This window comes from Pteropus medius, unplaced genomic scaffold, assembly GCF_902729225.1.
Source record: "Pteropus medius unplaced genomic scaffold, Ma_sr-lr_union100, whole genome shotgun sequence".
Lineage (NCBI taxonomy): Eukaryota > Metazoa > Chordata > Mammalia > Chiroptera > Pteropodidae > Pteropus > Pteropus medius.
The window spans coordinates 638,119-659,859 of record NW_024353789.1 but is presented as its reverse complement, the minus strand read 5'-3'; the positions used below and the strand labels follow the sequence as shown (position 1 = coordinate 659,859).

General features: G+C 38.9%; 1 protein-coding gene and 1 long non-coding RNA gene across 4 annotated transcripts in view; one reads left to right on the top strand and one right to left on the bottom strand.

The window, feature by feature from the left end:
- Positions 1-123: 123 nt before the first annotated feature.
- Positions 124-12,762, bottom strand: LOC120593444 (uncharacterized). Its single transcript, XR_005650370.1, has 3 exons — positions 12,252-12,762; positions 5,730-6,028; positions 124-4,427 (listed from the first exon to the last, which is right to left on the bottom strand). It is a non-coding gene; the product is annotated as an uncharacterized LOC120593444 (long non-coding RNA).
- Positions 12,763-12,836: 74 nt separating this feature from the next.
- WDR33 (WD repeat domain 33) overlaps positions 12,837-21,741 on the top strand; it is an 82,832-nt gene continuing 73,927 nt past the window's right edge. Inside the window, exon 1 of one of the 3 annotated variants that reach the window (XM_039851274.1) lies at positions 12,837-13,052. The gene's annotated coding sequence lies outside the window, so the exon portion shown is untranslated. The remainder of the gene's footprint in view (positions 13,053-21,741) is intronic. The other 2 variants (XM_039851273.1, XM_039851275.1) reach the window with 2 other exon arrangements.

Genomic DNA, 21,741 nt, shown 5'->3' with positions numbered 1-21,741 from the left:
CAAGGCAGGGTCTTCAGTTTCCTGCTGAAGTGCCAGTCTCTAGACAAGGAAAGGAAGATATGAACTTGTTATTTAAATCATATATATTCTTTATTGATTTGCCTATTAAGCGAGTAAAGGAAAACAGGCTTGGTTAATATATTTCTTAAAGAATAAAAAGACCTTTGGGCTAAAAGTCCCCTCCCCTCTCAGACTCTAAGGGCCCTGACTGGCCTATAGCCATTTCTGCTAACAATGGACCAGTGATCCTTATCAGTAGCCAGAGGACTTGAAACACCAGTTTCAGGTAAATTAAGGGGATTTGAGGGAGGGCCTTTTCTCAAAGAAAGGAAGAAAGAAAGGACTCAACCAGGTTTACTAAAAAGATTAAGAACTCTGCAAGTGATGTCCTATTTCATTTCCTGCTAAAAGATTAAGAATTTTACAAGTGATGTTCCATATTGGTGGTGGCGGTGATGGTGGTAATGGTGGTAACAGGCATATTCTATCAATACAGTATTTCTAGGTTTTTGTGTCTTAAGGGGCTTCATCTGCAATGATGCTCCAGACAGCACGCTGGCATGTGAATACATACATAGTGAAATAATTTCATATCCCATCTGTCCCACAGTTCTGCCACAATGAACTTCTCGAAGTTCCTGAAACCAACCAGTGCTGCCTGTCTTGAGCAGAACATGCTGCTCTCCCTGTTTAGAATGTCCTTCCCTCTTCTCTACTTGATAGATGCTTTCTAATCCTTTGAGACTCTGCTTAGTCTTTCCTCTGTCTAAAGTTTAAACTTCCTGCAGATTTATTTCCTTATGCTCTCCACTTGTATCTCAGCTACATTCCACATGGCATTCACTAGTTGGATAAATATATACTGAATGCCTAATAGCTCTCTAAAACACTGTCCCAGGCTCCAAGGATACAGGGATGAGCAAGGCCAACAAGATCCTTTCTTTCTGGAGTTTACAGTCTAGTAAGGGGAGATAATAAAGTAAACAAGATAATTTCCAGTAAGTGATGACTGCATGAAGAAAGGTAATTAAAAAAAATTGACCAAAAGAACTACTTCAGCTTGGCTGCTCTGAGGAGATCTGAATGATGAATGAGCAACAGCCCTGTGAAGTCTGGGGTTGAACCCGCAGGGCAGAGAATGTGAAGTGTAATTTCCCTAAGGCGGGAAAGAGTTTGGGAGAAACAGAAAGGGAAAGTGGGCCCGGAGGTCTCCACTAAGCCGAGAGGTGGGCTAGGAGCAAAGACAGTGTTTTAGTAAGAAAGAAGGCAGAGAATTTGAACACAGGGCATGCATGTAGACTAGTAGATTAGGTCCTGCAAAGACAGGCGTCACTTGTCTTTAACTATAGATAGCCCTTGTGTCTAGTGGGCCTAACTGTCCTTTATCCGCAGAGCATACGCTCATTTTATCAAATATCTGTGTCACCAAGCTTTAGTATGGAACATTTCATAATCTTGACAGTGCTGTCGTAATAAACATGTTGTTACCGGAAAATGCAGTTTGAGATTAGAGAAGGTATGAAATAGTCATTTTGGAGAATGGGAGGTTGAATGAACATGGGACATGTAGTCAGATTGTCTGGAGAGGCCTGAGGCTATCTATATGAGTCTATTAAGGTGCTAGAAACCCAACAAAAGTACAGAAAGGAGGACTTATTGAAAGGGCAATGTATTCATTGAAAGAAAATTGAATTTCCAAACTTTAGGAAGGGCAGGCATGCAGGAATAATTGGAACCAGGCACTCAAATGCCATGTGTCTTTTCTTAGTCTCCACTTGTCTCTATACTAACTCATTACTGTCTACCTTCTTCCATAGAGCAATGAATAGGCTTCTGACTGCTCCTAGGTTTCATTATCTTGACATCCTGCCACCTGAGGGACTGGTGCAGGTTCTCTTTGGACCCAGATTCTGAAATTCCAGAGAAGTACTTTGAATAGTCTGGTTTGTGTCAGAAACCCGCTGTTCTGCAGGTTCAGGGTACCGAAGCTTCCAGCTGCACACTTCTGGCAGCTGGAAGAATATGCGATGAGCCGTCAGCAGATGCAACATAGCTTTATCCAGGCATAGCAAGACACAGCAAGGCACAGGCACAGCTCCAGCTCCCCACGGCCTGCACAAGTGGGGCTGTTCTTATAACAAGGTGCACAATAGTGGCTTAAGGCCAAGTACTACAATCATTCACAATCTACAGGTTGTATAGGATGCTGTATCTAAGGTCACCTGGGATGCTGTAGCTAAGGCAGCCCAGAAAACGCACAGCTTGCTGGGAGGGAACCTGACTGCATTGATTTTGTTTGTCAGTCCCCTCACCCAACACTCCACCCCTTCAGGGTTCCTCCTTTACCTAGCTGTGGGTTTTGTTGATGGCCATGACAATAGGGCCAACCCTTGTACCCACATCCCACAGCAACAGTATAGGGAGCAACAGCATGTAACCAAGACACAGGCCCTTACCCCAAGGACAGCAAGGACTCATCACCATGTCAAGGAGAGGTTGGCCTAATATGCCTGTAGAGTTAGTTGTTGGATGGGCCGTATCTCTTGGTTCAGACCTCTTAAGGCTTGGGTAATATTTTTCTTATTGTCTGGGATGTATACACAGCATTGGGTGTGGAGGATCACACAGGTTCCTCCTTGAAACTGCGTTAGGATGTCTAAAGCCATCTGGTTCTGCAGCACTACCTTTCTTATTTGGTCCTTTATTATTTCATCAGTGAGCAGACTCAAGTCAGTATGGGTCAGATTCAGAGCCCAAGCTGTGTGGGCAGCCCAAACCGTGATTTGTGTTTCAAACTACAATGTCATCTGCAGCAGGCAGGAAAATGGCCAAGGGATAAAACTAACGAGGTGTCCGCATCACGCAAGCACAGTGGGCATAATAAGCATCTCAATTGCTCGGCGGTTTGGGCAAAGTCTTCCACACTTGGGCAGGGAGATCTAGCCATCCCCAGGTACAGCGTCTGGTCCACCCAACCTATGACCACCCAAGGTTCCCACACACCCAGAGACTACTGGGGGGTAGAGGGAAAGTGGGGACCAGCCCCTGATGTTTCATTTCTGTCTACCAGTGTGTGGGGGAAGTAACAACTATTACATTGGCACACAACGGCCGAGGCAACTAGCCCAGAGGGTAAGTACCATTGGCCCTCTCAGTACAATAGGGGACCATTCCCTTTATCTCAACTCCCTCACTATTAACCACTTCCACCCAGTGTACCATCCATCATCTGGTCCATGCGTGTTCAGATTGAAGATAGCCTGTCGCATTCCCAGCTTGCGGACTGGACACCTCAGTTGCCATGGTCCTGCCGCCCCTCTTCAACATCTCCCAGGGTGGCCTTTGCCATAGTTACTTCATGGATATGCCGCCCAACATAGGGGGCCAAGATCGCTACCAAGAACCCAAAAGAAGAGGATGGTGCAGTCCCCAGGCCTAAGTCCCTCATTCCATAGGTGAACCGTCCATCATCTGGTCCATGCATGTTCAAATTGAAGATAGACTGTCGCATTCCCAGCTCGCAGACGATTTGCACCAACTGGCGTATGATTGCCATTTACTCACTGTGTCTGGTAGTTCTCCTGGGTCATCCCAGACAGTTCATATAGCAGTGGTTATCCACTCCATTAGGGTGTGATTACTCTGCCCATGGGCCAGCTGACAACTGTAGGTGTTGCCATAGGGAGGGGTATACCATAATGGAGATCAGCCTCTCCATTATATCCGGGGAGCAAACTATGCTGTCTGCCCCTTCCTCCCACAAATGCAACAGCTATGCTGGTAGAGGCTTCCCTGATCTCTGCCAGCATTGCTCCCCCAACTCCCTTAACTCAGGAAGGATGTAGGGGGTGTTGGGGGTATATTCTGTCATGGTGAGGCCTCCAGCCTGTACTCCCTCCAGTCCCAGGGGCTGTTCATGTTTCACCTTCTGGTGCATAATAGGCTGGGCTTGCACTTGCCTAGTGTCTTCTACAGGCTCCTCTTCCACCTCCAGTGTCTTGTGCTGAGTCACAGGACAGCTCATCCTCTAACTGCTACAAATGGGCCTCCAGAGCCTCCTCTTTTGTATGCAATTCATGGACCTGTGCAGCTTCTTGCAAGGCTTTGTCCATGTTGTGTTTCAGTGCAGTTAGCAACAGCCAACCTATGCGGCCAATGGCAACTCTGGCCCTTTCAGGTGGTTGTCCCTCCAGGAAGCAGAGTCCCTTCTCAATACTGGCCAGGGAGCCATCTACCTCTTCCCACTCCTCAGGGGAAGTTCAAGTCACAAGACCTGTGGCAATGGGATACCACGTACTGTGTGGGGGCCACATCCCTTCCTCCTCCTTCTCTGGGGTGGAGGATCCCCTTACCTGGCAATCCTGCCGACTATGCCAATTGTTCTGCAGGTTCAGAGTACTGAAGCTTGGGGTGTGCAGCTCTGGCAGCTGGAAGAATATGTGAGGAGCCATCAGCAGATGCAACATAGCTTTTTCCAGGCATAGCAGAATACAGCAAGGCACAGGCAAATGGGCCTCCAGAGCCTCCATTTGCCAGCCTGCATGGGCAGGGCTGTTCTTATAACAAGGTGTACGATAGTGGCTTAAGGCCAGTACTATAATCAATCACAATCTACAGGTTGTATAGGACGCTGTATCTAAGGTTACATAGGACACTGTATCTAAGGTCACCTGGGACGCTGTAGCTAAGGCCCTCCTGGAAACCACATGGCTTGCTAGGAGGGAGCCTGACTGCATCCATTTTGTTTATCAGTCCCCTCACCCAACACCCACTCCTGGAAGTGGTCATAGAGATGAGAGCTATACAAACATTGCAGCTCCTCAAGGAAGCACGTAGTTGGAGAGGCATGCAGGTGGAAGTGGTGTTCCTAGATGAGGGAAGAAGTTCTTGGCAGGATTTTATAAATGAAAGCATCCCCCTCAAATGGGTCACGTACCATAAAACCTAGTGATTCCATTTCTGAAAATTATCTTGTACACCAAATATCCTGAATACAGAAAAAGCCTTACTTCCAGAGCTGATTCTTACTCTTTTTTCAATAAAGAAATAGCGTAGTATATCATGGTCAATTGTTCATGGAATATTACTCACCTATTAAAAAGGTGAGCTTTTCTTAGGAGCTAAATGGTTTACAACCAGAATATTCTGATTAGGCTAAACCTTGAAGGCATTGTGCTAAGTGAAATAAGTTAGAAAAAGACATGATCTTTTTCTGCATGATCTCAGTTATATGTGGAATCTAAAAGAATCAAACTCCTAGAAACAGAGAACAAATTGCTGGTTATCAGAGGTGGGGAATTGAGGGAAAGGGGAAAATGGGTGAAAGTGGTCAAAAGGTACAAATTTCCAGTTATAAGTCCTGAGGGGTGTAATATACAGCATGGTGACTTTGGTTAATACTGTACTATATATTTCAAAGTTGCTAAGCAAGTAGATCTTAAAAGTTCACACCACTGGAAAAAATTATACAATGTTATATGCCAATTATATCTGGAATACATATAAAACTATATAGATTATATAAAAAATATAAACTGGAAAAATATATAAAACTTAAAATTTTTTTGATTTGACAAAGTAAAAATTAAATATTTGAATAAACAGACACACACACACACACAAAAAGAAGTAAGCATTTATACTACCTAAAGGGACATTTGAGAACTGAACTTGCCTTCTATTCCAGGTCAATTTACTTCAGTTTGGACAGAAAAGTGCCAAATACCCACCTGTCCTTCCCCTTACAGACATACGAATTCTGCATGCTCATCTCTGCTGACCAGGCTAGGGATGGGCTCCCCTGGGTAGACAGGAGCAATTGGCCTCAGTTACAGCAAAGCCTCCCAAGAAAGGGTCAGCATATTTTCAACACTTCCTCTTATGGTGCCAGACAGCTGTTGTTCCTCCAAGTTACACACTTCCCTTTTACAGCAAATTCACAGCTGGGGAAACCACAGCTCTTCCTCTAGAATTCATAGCTTTCAATATCTGTTATTTGCATTTCAGGATCAAATGAAGAGGAATGCCTCTGTGAAGGGGAAAAATGAACCCATTAGCAATATGTTCTGTTCTTGATAGATAAAAATGGTCTGGTTTAAATCATCATTATCATCATCATTGTTATCATTGCCACCATCTCTTCTTACCTCCTTATATAAGATTGCACAGAATCAGTTTTTGACAAAACTGGGATTCTTCTCAAAGAAGTCAGAACTTACTTTTTCAGAAACTTGTTTCTGCCATTTTCTAATTCTCAATAAGCAGGAGTGGTTCTCAAAACATTTAACAACATAGGGGCCATTGGCCTTAGTACTACTGTCAGGCATTAACTCTCTAATTGTCAGATCATAGTGAGGTCCTGGGGAACTATAGTGATCAGAGGTTCCTTAGGGAAATATTTCAACATTTTAGTAACTGATATGACCCGGCCCTGGGGGTACTTCCCAGCTGAATCTCTCCTCTTTCTCTTTCTCTCTCTCATACACACACACACACACACACATATACACGCACACACACAAGTGCAGGTCTTGTAACTCCCAGGTGTATTTGCATTCAAAATAGAGAAGGAGTGAGGGCAGACTGCCACTGAGCCCAGATGTTTGTGGCTAGGCACTGTTAAATGTTTTATATATCTTATTGAAACCTCACCACAACCCTTGGGAATTTTTAAAAACATTCTAAGACAGGTCCTTATGTTTTTTGCCCTCTGATGCTCTTATAACCTCAATATCTAATAATTCATTCAGCATCTTTTATTGAGTACAAGGAGAGCAACATGAAAAGGTTCTAGCTTTCTTGAAGCCTACATTCTAGTAGAGAGAGATAGAAAAGAAAAAGCAACTAAGAAGATTAACCTGAGAACATGTGCTGTATTAGATATGGCGCTTGGGGATGGCTTCTTTGAGGACCTGCTTTGTGAGCTGCCAAGGATAGGACAATCTAGGGGTAAATAAGGAGTTACAGATCACGAGAAAGGATTCTGAATGTAAAGATATGTGTGGGGTAAAGGGTATGGATAAGGAGAAAACAAGCTCAAGTGGTTATAATCTAGTAAATAGAGGGAACACTAGCAGGAGCTGAGATTGCAATGTAATTGATTTTACACTGTGAACATTGGGAAGCTAGCTGAAGGTTTTAAGTAAGACAGAAATAAAATCTGATTTTTATTTTAAATAGGTCATTGTTGGATGTAATGTAGAAAATGGATTGAAGTTGAGTGGAAGGAGAAACTGAGATGAAAAAAAGAAAGCAGAGAGAACAGTTAGGCAACTGCAATAGTTCAAGCAAACATGGCTTAGACTAGGGCAAGGGTCAACAAACTTTCTGTAAATGGTAAGAGAATATTTAAGGCTTTGTGGGTTACATATGCTCTCCATCACATACTTTTAGGGTTTTTTTTAAACAAAATCCTTAAAAATGTAAAGCTATTCTTAACTAGACTGCAGGCATAGTCTGTCTACCTCTGGACTAGAATGATAGCAGTAGAGATGAGATATGGTCTGTTTGCAATTTATTTTTAAAACTGAGCCATATTATTCCATTTTACCAAGGAATAAATTGAAACTCAAAAAAATCAATAATATGCGGTCAGTAAATTACAGAGGTAATACATAAACTCCAGAAAAGATTTGAACCCAGGACTATGTGACTAATGGGATTCCTGGTGATAGAAAAGTATTTAGGACATGAATCGGATGAAGCTTTAATAATTGGTGGCATTGGTGTACGCGCAAAGTCAGGGGCAAATCCTGGGCTGGGGACTGAATTTGTTAGGTGCCCCCAATATTCTATAAACAAGCATTTCAATGGAGACAATGGAGGCTAACATTGGTTTACCAGTGACAAAACCAGAACTTGGACCCAGGCCCATTAACATGGGTTCCTGTGTTCTTTTTTTCCCCTAGCATGTTTTGTAGGCAAATCTGTAGATGTGTACGCAGTACTCTAACTTGAGTTTGTGTTTCCTTGAAACATCAGAACTGTATATTTAAAGAAGCTATATGTATTGTTTTCTTTGATCTTTAATGCAGATACTTTAGTTGATAACTGGGTTGAGCAGGCTTGCTTTCTCTGCCTCCCAAAGATAGGGAGAACTCTGAATTATCTAGAGCCTAAAAGAACAAGATCTCTACAAAGAGTCTAATCCAGTGGGATGTGATATTTGGAGCTGTGTTTATATGTATAAAGAACAAACAAGGATGGTGTTTACAGCATGTTGCATTAGCAAAAGATTAAAAGTACCCTAAAGGCCATCAGCAGAGGACTCATTAACAAAATGATTGTTCAACCATACAACAGAAAATGGAGAAGCTGTTAAAAAGACTAAGGATATGGCTATATGTGGACTGAGAAGAAAAAGTGCCAAGATATAGTGCCATGAGAGAAGCAAGATAAGTTTCCATGGTATCCTACTTGTATAGGGAAAAGAAGTACACATATACAATAGTTTCATATATGTGTCTTTGGAAGGACACACAAGAAACTAGTAACTATAGCTGCATCCAGAGAAGTGACAGGGCAAGAGAATGATTATTTTTTCAGTTTTCCCTTTTGTAATTTGAATTTTGTGCCATTTGCATGTATTACCCATTCTCCCCAAATTCAATCTCCTATTAAAGAAAATTTCAAATATACACAAAAATAGCATAGCATTATGAACTCCCATTTACCTATCACCTAAGCAATTTGTTTCATCTATCTCCATCTTCCCTCCCTTTCCCCCTTAACGAGATTCAACCATTTTTTTCTTGAATAAGCATTCCTTAGATTGTTGAAAATTCTTAATTTCCCAAGTCCTAAAAAATGGAAAAGGTTGATTTTGACAAATTTTTGCCAGTGTTTTTTTTGCTTTTATAGAGGAGTCTTTTTGGATGTCCTTATTAACCATTAATACTGATGTCCTTGGCTGAAATCTTTTAAAGCAAATGCTAGATATTACATCATTTAACCAACAAATATTTCAGAATCTAATGGAAAAAAATTTTAATTTTAATCACATATCATTACATGTAAAAAACCATTTATTTATTTATTTATTTATTTATTTATTTATTTATTTATTTATTTAATGGTGACATTGGTTAATGAAATCTAGTAAGTTTTAGCTGTACACTTTAACAGTAAGGCATATATATTTTTACACTGTGTGTTCACCTCCCATAGTTAGATTTCTTTCTGCCACCATATATTTGACCCCCTTTACCCCATTTACGTCCCCCCTCCCCCTACCCCTACCCTCTGGTAACCACTAGTCTATTGTCCATGACATGAGTCTCTGAAAAACTGCCATTTTTATTGGGACAAAAAAAGGGGGAGGTGGGACGTAAGCAACTGTCTGTAAGCAACTAAGCCAAAGAAGGGATATATGCAGATTTTGCAGCAAAAGAAGCAAAAGAGACACAGGCAAGCTATCACTCAAAGGCCTGTCTCCCCAGGTGTCTAAGGAGTACAGATTATACAGGTCATGGAAACTAAGGGAGTTGGGTTTGTGGGTGCTATTGATTGGACGATTGGAGGAAGATGAGGTAATTGATCATTGTGTTTGGTTCTGGAATCAGCCATGGCCTCATCCTTTCTGGTTGTTCTGTCTTAATTAGCCTGAGGCTGAAACACATCTAAAGCCAAGTAAGTCACAATGTTATTAGAGAAAAAACTATATTAAAAAAAAATGAAGTTTGTGTGAGGTTACACCAATGCCTATCCCTATTTTCTCAAAAATGTCTTTCCTCCCTCCCCTTTTTTTCCCGCTTCTTTAATCCCTCTCCCCTGCTCCACTTTCACCCTTGACCCATGGATGTCACCGTATCCCCTTAAGGACTGGATCTCTGAAGTTGGGGCGTCTCCACCCACACGCTCCAGACGCACACTCAAGGCCTGGGGCACCCGGGGTATGGTCTGTGGCTCTACTTGGGGTGCGAACCCAGGACCTTCTGTGTGTAAAGCAGACTGCTAGCTACTGCACTATGGAGCCACCCACCTCTCTTCCTTTCTTCATCACTTTATCCAATTCAGGATCCAAAGAAGTGTTACCCATTGCATTTGGCTGATATGTGTCTTAAGTCTGTAATCTATAAGTTAATCTATAATGGTTCCATGCCTCTATTTCTTAATAACTTTAAAACAGTGAATCACTTGCATAAAATTTTATAGAAGTAGAATATGGCTGTTTGCATATTTGTAGTGTATCTCCTAATCAATTTAAAAAATCAGTTAAAAAAAATTTCCCTGGCAGGACCCACAAGATTAGAGGTGTAAAGAGCACATGATTAGATTGGTGATTTTGATAGGTGTATACAGTACAAAATTTTTAAGATGACATTTTATGACGATTTTGATAAGCACCTATGATTAGATTGACCCTTTAATTTAGCACATTTTAAGGATTTTCAAAGATCAAGACACTTTAATATGCTTGAATACCTTTCCTACCATTCTGAGATAGTTGTGTCTCGGAAAGGACTTCCTGCTTGTCACTTTTCTACCTTACTTTTAGAACCCAACTTAAGAGTGGATTCCTTAGGGTTACCTTCCTGACCCCACTCCCTTCTTCAGCCCATGAAAATCCTACCTGCTACCCTAGCTTTCCTTCAGGGTTCCTGCCATCCTACACTTATCACATGGACATGGAATTGTCTCATACTACAAGGAACTCCTTAAAATTTGGTTTATTCTGTGCCCAGAAGTTAGAGGAAATGAAGGGCAGTAACTATTTGTTGCATGAATAAGTTGACTGAGTTGAAGGTTCTTTCATACCATCCATCCATGCTCTTCTCAATCCCGCCTCCATCATATTCTTTTAGGGGATATACACACTCATATATCCTAGTATTAAAAACTAGACAGCAGGCACCAAATGGAGTCATGTATGCTAAGCCCCACATCACCAAACTGAGACTTAATTACAGTTTTGACTCTCCCAAAAATGAAATCATAAATGGGTCAATTAGAAATTGCCTAATCAGCACTAGTAAGGTAATTCGCTTGATAGACCCCTACTACCTTCTTAAGGATGGTGACGTTGCCATAACCAGTCTTTTTTATCTGTGTAACTTTCTTGTTCCTGCTGCCTTCTTCCTATAAAAGTCTTTCATTTTGTACAGCTCTTGGGGGAGCTCTTTTTCTATCTGCTAGATTGGATGCTGCTCAATTTATGAATCATTGAATAAAGCCAATATCTTTAAAATTTACTCAGTTGAACTTTGTGTTTTAATACTAGCCTGGAGTAAAAAAACTCTTGCTTTCTCAAATCTTTGCTTTTTGCTCCCAAGTTTATCATAATCCCTGCCTTCCGGGAATTGAGGGAATGAAGACTAAATTCCTAACATCTGAGTAGTTCAGGGTTCTAATACTTATTAATAATGCCCAGTAGCTTCCAAATCTAGTCCAAAGTGGAGAAGTGGAAAAATCTCCCAAGTGATGTGTGATGTTAAGCAATGGACAAGAAATTAGATATTGTAATTGGTAACCAAGAGACATATCTAATAATAAATAATTTAACACGCAATGTCAGTAACCTATTACTGCTTTTTAAATTTTTGTTACTGCTTAAAAAAAAACAAAACTTTTCAACTCTTGGTGATTACAAAAGCAAAACACATGTATTTGAGGAAAAGAGTCATTCTTAATCCCACCATTTTATTTATTTAGCTATTTCTCATTACATACACACGCACACATTTACATTTGTTCATATTGATGTCCCACTAAAATTAGATCATAAGCATTTCTGATGTCATCATAAAAAGTTTGTACTGTATGCTCTGTAATGTCTGTGTAGTGTTCTGTTGTATGATGTGCTATTATTTAACCATTTTCTGGTGTTGGACATTTAAGTTGCTTCCATTTATTTGCTATCATCAATACTACCTCCGTGACAGGTTTGTACACAAATCTTTTTCACCCTTTACTTAGACAATTCTTAAGGTAGATTTTTATAAGGATTAGAGTCAAAACTAATAAATATTTTTAAGAATCTTGATTCATAGTGCCAAATTACTTTCCAAAAGTTAGAAGACAACATACTTGTTTTAAAGTTGTATTCTGTACTTCACATAGATAGAATCTTTCAGCGTTCTCTTTTGTGCCTGATTTAACAATATGTGTGATAATCATCTAGGTTGTTGCATTTATCAGTAATTATTTCCTATTGCTGTGTAGAAGTTCATTGTATAACCACAATTTACCTGTACAACTACTCATGGATATTTGGATTATTGGTGTTTGGCTGCTATAAATATTCTAGTACAAACCTTTGGTGGATGTATTACTCTTGGAGTGGAATTGCTGAATCGCAAGATCAGGACAGCTCCTGTATACACTGTGGAAGTTTTCCAAAGTGGTTCTATCGTAGGGCTCTGTTCTTGGTCTCTTGACTCTTAAGTGAGGGAAGGAAATAACCTAGAGGCACGAATCACTTAGGGTAATGCGTATACTCCAACTGTGTGCTTCATTCGGCTAGGAACGTCCATTTAAATTCTCAAAATACTGTCAGGTAGGTGCCACCATTTCACGCATGAATAAATAGACTTAGTAAGGTCAACTGTCTTGTTCACAATTTGACTCTTCGTAGGCTTGATTGCATACCTTAATGTATTGCTGCACTGCCCCTAACAAATTATTAGCGCACAATGTGAAGAAAATCAGAACGGCGAAACTCCCTCCACTCATCCCGGATACCGAAGCAGAGTCGGCATCCTATCCGTGAGAACAAAGGAAGCAATCAGCTCCGCCGCGTGGGCATCCGGCCTGCTCCCTGCCCCTCACCTATGCACATGCGCAGTTTGAGCCCTCCGGAGCCTGGCGGCTCACGCTCGCGTGACGTAAAGCCGTACGGCAGTGCGTGGTGACGTAAGGGCGTGCTCGGTGGCTCACCGGGGAAGATGGCGGCTGCTCCTTTGGAGGAGCGGGATTGAGAGGGGCGGAGGGAGGAAGCCCATAGAAGAGACATTCCCGGCAGAGAAGACGAACATTTCACTCGCCATTTAGTAGGTTCTCTGCTCAGCGCCAGAGGGTGAGTGCGGTGGCCGCCCGGGACCGCTAGCTTGCAGCAGGTGACGGCACTTTCCGCCATTTTCAAGCTCGGCCGTTGCGTGCTTAGGGGGCCTGGAGGGGCGCCTGGGAACAGGATGAAAAAGCTGGGATGGGCAACGTCGGATAGGTGCTTTGAGGCAGGTTGGAGCCGTAGGAGACGGGGCTGGAGGCTTGAGGCCGACCGGGAAAGGAGAGTATGGTAGGCTTAAGTTCCTGACTTGTGACTGGAGGCGAGAAGAAGACGGTAGGCCACGGATAAGAGTGAAGTTTGGAGGAAGGAAGTGCAATAAACTGAGATTTGGAGCGAGAGTGGAAGGGGTTTGGCTAAGAGTTGAACTGAGTGGGGCTTGGAGTGGTTGGTTTAAGGGGTCACGGGAAATTAATGAGAAACCTGTGAGACAGCAGAAGGTGCAGCCTAGAAATCGCGGCTTGAAATCGGTATTTTTAACAGGAATAAGTCCATAGCTTGACAAGTAAAAACACTGTTCTTTTGGAATAGTTAAATTCCTATTTTATTTGTTTTGGATCATGCTCACTACAAGAGTCTCTTTAAAAACTCCCTCCATATCTCCGATTTCAAGTTGACTTTTGGCAACTAGATATTTAGGATCTTAAAATTGTTTTAAAAAAAGAAAAAGAAAACAAATGTTGGTACTTGGTTGTAACCCTTGTGATTAGTGGCCCATTCATAGAAAAAAGAAGGAGGCGAGTCTATAGAGAATTCCGTAATTGGGTCTGTTTAAATCAAATCAGAAATCTACGGGTTACTTACAGAAAGCCTGTCAAGAATATTTTGAAGTACTTCCTGCGTAGGTGACATTAAGTTAACTGTTCAGGGTAAAGACTGAACAAAAAAAGTCTCTGTTAAAAGGAATATCTCTTGGGAGCGCTGAATTGACTTTTAAGTACACTCTGGAGATCTAGTTGCACGCTCTATTTTTTCCTTGTGAACGTGATGCAGTGGTATATCTGTTTAATTCATAAAGAACTTTTAGAGACTGTTAGAGAAAAGAAACATTGTTCTTCTGGTGGCATTTTTCTTTCCCATATCTTAATTACATTTAACACTGATATTTTATTACCATACTTTTGCACTTTTTAATTGGTCTTGCCTAGAAGAAGGTAAAAATATTGTATCGATTTGAGTTTGTGCTTCGGGTCGAAATTCCATATTTAGCCTATTGAAACAATGTACAATTTATCTTTCTATAGTCGTGGGAACAATTTTGGTAGAAAGTTGGCTTTACATCACAGTGCTTTAGAAAAAAATAAGTCTTTAGCAATGAAGTCGATGGCTTAACTTGCATTGTTTGGTTGGTGAAAAATGTTGTTATTTTTATTTTTAATGTACAGCACCTGGTATTCATAAGTGGTCTATCCAAGTACTAACCAGGCCCGACCCTGCTTAGCTTCTGAGATCAGACGAGATGGGGCACGTTGAGGGTGGCATGGCCGTAGACTTGAAAAATATTAAAATGACAGATTTTGCCATCACAGTTTTAACTTGACCTAAGGCTTTAATAACTTTTACTAACCACTTAAGGTGCTTATTCAGAACTCTCTTTGCTAAGTAATAAGTCCACACACTTTTCACATTACTTTTGGAAAATCATTATAGGATTATTGCTAAAGTTTGAACTGTTTTGTATTTAAGAATAAGAAAGTATGGTCACAGTAAAGCTTTATAACTATAACAAATACACTGACAAAGATACTAAAGTATTTCACTTGTGAAGATATTTATGTAATTCTTTTGAGATTGCTTAGGAAAATTTAAGACTTTATGAGTGTTTTTAGAATTAGAATTAATTAGTTGGAGCCTGCAGATTAGAAATCTTCATGATCAAAGTATGTTTAATGTCAGAAACTTGTTTAAGCATTCAGTGGACAAAGCTAGGAAATATGTTTTCAGAAATGATCAGTTCGTATTGATATTTTAAATTCCAAGTGAAAGCTAACATTATCATTGGAATTTCCTACAAAGAAAATGGATTCAAATTTACAATGCCATTATTATAAACCTTAGTGAGTGCAGTTGATTTCTTTTCAGTCCTTTTTGTCCCTCCTTAGAACGTATCCCACTCAAGATGAACTGTTAGAGAATTGTGCTCAAAAGTTACTTGAAATAACAACTTTCTTTTCTGTTTGTAATCAATTTGATTACTTTTGATTATCAAGTTTGACTTTTTGTGTTCATTTCTTGGGTGCTTTTTAAATTCTTGATTTAATTTTTTAATGTTATTTTACATGGTTTAAAATTTAATTCTATATTGAAATTAAGTCTTCTTTTTGACTCTAAGCTCTTCACTCGCATTCTCACTCACCCAATGTATGTGTATGCTTACTTTTCCTTTCTTACAAAAGTGGCATAGTGTAAAAACTTGTGACCCTTTTTTTGTTAAAAATATTTTACCATCTTAACCATTTTTAAGGATACAGTTCAATAGTGCTAAGTATATTCACATAGCTGTGCCACAGATCTGAGAACTTTTTTCATCTTGCAAAACTGAAACTCATACACCTATTGAACAGCTAGCTCTCTTCCTCTCCCAGCCCTGGCAATCACTATTGTGCTTTGTTTCTATGAGTTTAAGACACCTTGTCTGATGGGAATCATGCAGTATTTGTCTTTTTTGTGACTGGCTTATTTCATGTAGCAAAAATGACCTCAAGGTTCACCCATGTTGTAGCATGAGATGAGATTTCCTTCCTTTTTACAAAAGAATGATGTTCTGTTGTATGTATGTACCACATTTTGTTGATCCATGGGTGAATGGATACTTGGATTGCTTTTACCTCTTGGCTGTTGTGAGTAGAGCTGCTGTGAATTTAGGTATGCAGATATCTCTTTGAGACCTGCTTTTAATTTTTTTTTTTTTTTTTGGATGTACACTCAGAATTGGAATTACCGGATCATAATGGTAGTTTTGTTTTTAATTTTTTGAGGAAATGTCATCCTGTTTTCCATAGTGTTTGCACCATTTTACAGTCTGGCTAACAATACAAAAGGTTTCCAGTTTCTCCACATCCTCACCAACACTTGATATTTTGTTTTTTAATAGTAGCCATTGTAATGGGTTTGAGGTGATACCTCATTGTGGTTTCAGTTTGTATTTCTCTGATGTTTAAGGATGTTGAGCATTTTTTCATGTTTGTTGCCATTTATATGTCATGTTTGGATAAATATCTATTCACATCCTTTGCCCATACCCAAATTTAGTTGGGCTATTAGGATTTTTTTTTTTTTTTGTCGTTGAGTTGTAGGAGTTTTCTTTTCGTGTGTGTGTGTGTGTGTGTGTGTGTGTGTGTGTGTGTGTGTGTGTGTTCTGGTTATTAACCCTATCGGATAATATGATTTGCAAATATTTTCTCCCCTTCTGTAGGTTGCCTTTTTACTCCGCTGATTATGTCCTTTTCTGCACAGGTTTTTAAGTTTGATGTAGTCTCATTTGTGTGTATGAGGCCCTTTTTATCCTCCTAACACTATATCCAAGGAGTCATTCAATATCAATTTAGGAACCTCCCTCCCCCGCCCCCCCAACTTGTGATAATGTGATTTGTAATAAGAAATATATATTTTTGGTCTTTGTTCTGTTTCTGGCACAGATTTCCTAAAACTCTTGACATTTCCTAAGTGATTAGAGTGATAAAGGTGCCTTGATATTCATAACAAACCCCTTGCGACCACACCTGAGTTTATGTTAATGAGATGACTTTTGAAAAGCACCTAAGGATGGGGGCTGGTTGCCAGGAAAACCAACCCTGTGATTAGGGTGTTGGAATTTTTAGTTCTACTTCTTGGACCTCCGGAGAGGAGAGGAGAGGGACCAGAGGTTGAATCAGTTGCCACTGGCCAATGATTTAATTGCTCTGGTATTGAAGGCTCCATAAAAAAACCAAAAGACAGGGTTCAGAGAGATTCTGGGTTTGTGATTGCTTGGAGATTGGGAGAGTGGTGAGCTCAGAGAATATGGAACTGCTGAGCCCCTTCCCACATACCTTGCCCTATGTATCTCTTCTATCTGGCTGTTCCTAAATTATATCCTTTTATAATAAACTGGTAATCCAGTAAGTAAATATTTGCATTATTTTCACTCTTTAGTTATTATGAATAAAGCTGCTTTGAACGTTGGTGTACAAGTTTATCTCTGGATGTAATGCTTTCAGTTCTCTTGGGAATATATGTAGGAGTGGAATTGCTAGGTATTATGGTAATTCTAGGTTTAGGACTTAAGGAAATTCCAGACTTTTCCCAAGAGACTATATCATTTTACATTTCCACCAGCAGTGTATGAGGGTTCCAGTTTCTCCACATTTTCACCAACACTTGTTATGTCCCTTTTTTTGATTATAGCCATCCTAGTGGATGTGAAGTGTTACAACTCATTGTGATTTTGATAGGCATTTTCCTAGTGACTAATGATGCTGAGCATCATTTCATGTGCTTAATGGCCATTCGTATATCTTCTTTAGAAAAATAACGATTTAAATACTTTGTCCATTTAAAGAACTGGATTGTCTTTTTATTATTGAGTTGTAAGAGGTCTTTATATATTCTACATGCAAGTCCCTTATCAGATACATGACTTGCAGAAATTTTCTTTCACTCTGTGGATGTCTTTTTACTCTCTTTATGTTATTAAAGCACAGAAGTGTCTAATTTTGATGATGTCCAGTTTATTTTTTTATTTTGTTGATTGTTTTTGATATCCTATCTTAAGAAGGCTTTGCCTAACTCAAGGCCATGAATATATATATTTGCTGTATTTAATGCAGTTAGTTGTTGGTCAAGCAATTGATTTTCCCAACCAAGAGTGTGGATTGTTGTCCATTGGTATAAATATGAATTTGAGTTTGATTTTGTGGTTAGAAATCTGTAAGCTTTATTTCATCCATGTAGCATGTGTTAAAGTTTCCTTTTTAAGGCTGCATAATACTTCATTAAATACACCACATTTTCTTTACCCATTTATCCATTGATAAACATTTGAGTTGTTCTTCATCTTTTAACTCTTGTGAATAATGTTACTATGAGCATGGATGTACAAATATCTGTTCATGTACTTGCTTTCAGTTCTTTGGATATATACCAAGAAACCTGTAGCATTTTGTACGTGCTTTTATAGTCTTTTGCCCTGTTGTGTTATAAATGTTTGTATGTCTTAAGATTTAAGCAAAGGCATGTGGTAGGGAAGCATGAGAAATAATAAAATTGATTCAGTGATTAACAGCCTTTCAAAACAGCACCAGACCCAGATGGGTTCATTGATCAATTCTATCAAACATTTCAGAAAGAAATTATACCAGTTCTCTACAATCTCTTTCAGAAAATAGAAGTAGAGGGAATACTTCCTAATTCATTCTTGAGGCCAGCATTACCCTAATACCAAAACCAGACAAAAGACATTACAGGAGGAAAACCATAGATCAATATCTCTTGAGCATAAATGCAGAAATCCTCAATAAAATTTACCAAATTTAATCTAACAATGAATAAAAAGAATTATACACATTATGACCAAGTGTGATTTATTTCAGCTATGCAGGACTGGTTCTGCATTCAATATTGAATTGATGCAATTAATCTATCACATCAACAGGCTAAAAAAATCATACAGTTGTATCAATAAATGCAAAAAAAGCATTTGAAAATTGAATATCCATTCGTGATAAAAATGCTCAGCAAACTAGACGTAGAAGGGAACTTCTCCAGGTTCATATAGAACATCTCCAGAATACCCCTACAGCTTATATACTTAATAGTGAGAAACTAAATACTGAGATCAAGAACAAGGCAGGGATGTCCATGTTCACCACTCCTTTTCAGCATTGTCCAGGGAACCATAGCTAATGCAGTAAGGCAAGAAAAGATAATAAAAGGTATATAGTTTGGGAAGGTAGAACTTAAACTGTTTTTGTTCACAGATGATGTGATTGTCTATGTAGAAAATCTCAAGAATCAAAAAACTAAAAAATTCCTTTTATTCAGATAAGTATTATTAATATCTTTAAGTGGATGGTTACTGGAGAACAGATTATTCTTGTAATTCTAAGGTATTATCCTAAGGTATTAAACATTTTAGATATACAGAAAAATTGAAAGTTTATACCATATACTTGCTTCCTAGATTGAACATTTGTTCTAATTTTGCTTTATTTTTTTTCTTTGTTTACTAGGGCTGCTATAGCAAAATAACCACACATTGAGTGGCTTAAACAAGACCTGTCTTACAATTCTAAAGGTTAGGTGTCTGAGATCAAGGTGTCAGCAGGGCTTTGTTCCCTCTAAATGCTAGGAAAGGGTCTGTTCCACGTCTCTCTTCTAGTTTCTGGTAGTTCCTTGGCGTTTGACAGCATAACCCCAATATTTACGTGTGTCCAGATTTTCCCTTTTTGTAAGGATACCAATTCTACTGAATTACGGGCCCACCCTACTCTAGTATGACTTCATCTTCACTAAAGACATCTCCAGTGATCCTATTTCCCAATAAGGTACTGCAGTTTAGGATTTAAACACATGAATTGTGAGGGGATGTAATTCAACTCAGTGTATTCTGTCTCTACATACATACATATTTTGTGGCCATTTGAGAGTAATTGCAGACGTCATGACACATAATGCTTAAGCATGCAATATCTGCATACAATATCACATCTAAGAAAATTAGTTTTCTAATATGTAATATCTAATATATAATATCTGGTCCATATTCAAACAGTCTTTGATAGCTGCTTTTTCAAACCAGGACCTATTCAAGGTTCATATGTTACATCTGATGGTTTCCTTGGTTTTACTAGAGCAGTCTTCCTGATTTTTTTTACACAAACTTCTTTCTTCTTTCTTTTTCTTTGTTGTCTGTCAGTCAGTCAGTCATTCAGTCTGTCAGTGTCTTTCACAGAAGTATCTCAGTTGTAAATCAAGCCTCTATTCTCTGCCAACCTGATGTAGGACTGGTTAAAACCACCATTTGCTTCCTCTGTCCAAGAGTCTTAATGCAGAAGACATGTCTCTTGATGGACAGTTAAGAGGACAACTGTTACATTGTCTCTGTTAATAGTTGTTCTGGAGGATGGACTGCATCTCTGTGTCTCAAGGGTTGTCCTCCCACCACAAAATGTTTATTTTGTAAATGTGACACATCGTATATTTTAAGTTAGACTATCCTGAATATACCCCTTCAATTTGGTGAAAATTCTCTTAGGTCATTTCTTGTGATACAGAAACAAAAACTATTGTGAGCAAATATTGTTTGTTGGATCTTTCCACTACATAGTTACTATTTTTCCTTTGTAGTTAGTAAGTATCTTGGAGGAGATACTTTGAAACTATATAAATATACTGTTTCTTCTCAAACTTTTACTCATTATTTAGCAGCCATTGGTGGAGCCTGTCTGCAGCAAGTACTACCTGGTGTTCATTGGTGATTTTCTGTTGGCATGTGTTTTAACAAGTTCTCTTAAAATTTTCATGTGTGCCAGGCAGTATGTAAGTCATTGGGAGTATAAAGATTTAAAACATTTAGTTCTTGCTTACAAGGAATTTATAGTATAGATGGAAAGACAGATGTAGTTTTTACCATTGTAATATACGCTTTTCTAGAATTATATATAGTATACTTTGGAAAAGCAAAGACTGCTTAATAAATTCAGCATAATAAATAAGCATAAATTTACAGAAATAATTGGTATAAGACTATGCCAACAAAGGTTGTGAAAATACAGTAATATACCACTTAATGGACAGGTAAATGTCCTGAGAAATGTGTACTTAAGCCGATTTCACCATTGCGTGAAATCATAAGAGTGCACTTACACAAACCTAGATGCTATAACCTACTATACATCTACGCTACAAACCTATACAGCATATTACTGCACAAGACATGAAATTAAATCAAGCACAAGAGAAAATGATGCAATCAAGAGACACAGTAAACACAAGATATATGGGGCTGCTGCCTGCATAACACATACTGTTGTACAGCAAACTTTGTTGTAATAAGGAGGAAGAATACACTTTAAAATAATGGTAAAAAAATGTAGAATAAGTAAATATGTAAACTAGTAACATAATCATTTATTATTATCAAGTGTTATGTACTGTACATAATTGTACAATACTTTTAGAGGACTGGCAGCTCAGTAGGTTTGTTTACACCAGCATCACCACAAACATCCGAGTAATGCATTGCACTATGTATGACGTTATGATGGCTACAGCCTCACTAGGTTGGAGGAACTTTTTAGCTCCATTATAACCTTATGAGATCACTGTCTTTATGTAGCCCAACATTGACTGAAATGTTATGCTGCACATGATTGTATTTGACAAAGCTAGAGATTTTAGAAGAATACTTTTAAAGAAAAACACCACTCATCTCTTTATAAAAGTAAACCATATCTGTTTTGGACAACTTGTAAAAATCTAAGGTATAAAGAAAACAGCAAGATTTTACCAGAATTCTTTTTATGTGTTCCTTCTCATTTTTTGGTTTGTGCTTGAAAGTATTCAGTTCTTTTAAAATAACAGTAATTTTTATTTTACAATCTGATTTTTCCACTTAACTTTAGATCATGTACAATTCGTTTAAAATAGTTCACATTTTAATGATTATATAACGTTTCATGATATAGATATGCAGAAGAAATTTAGTCATTCTCTGATTCCATATGCTTTTGAACTGAACTGAACTGAAAGATTTTTTTCAA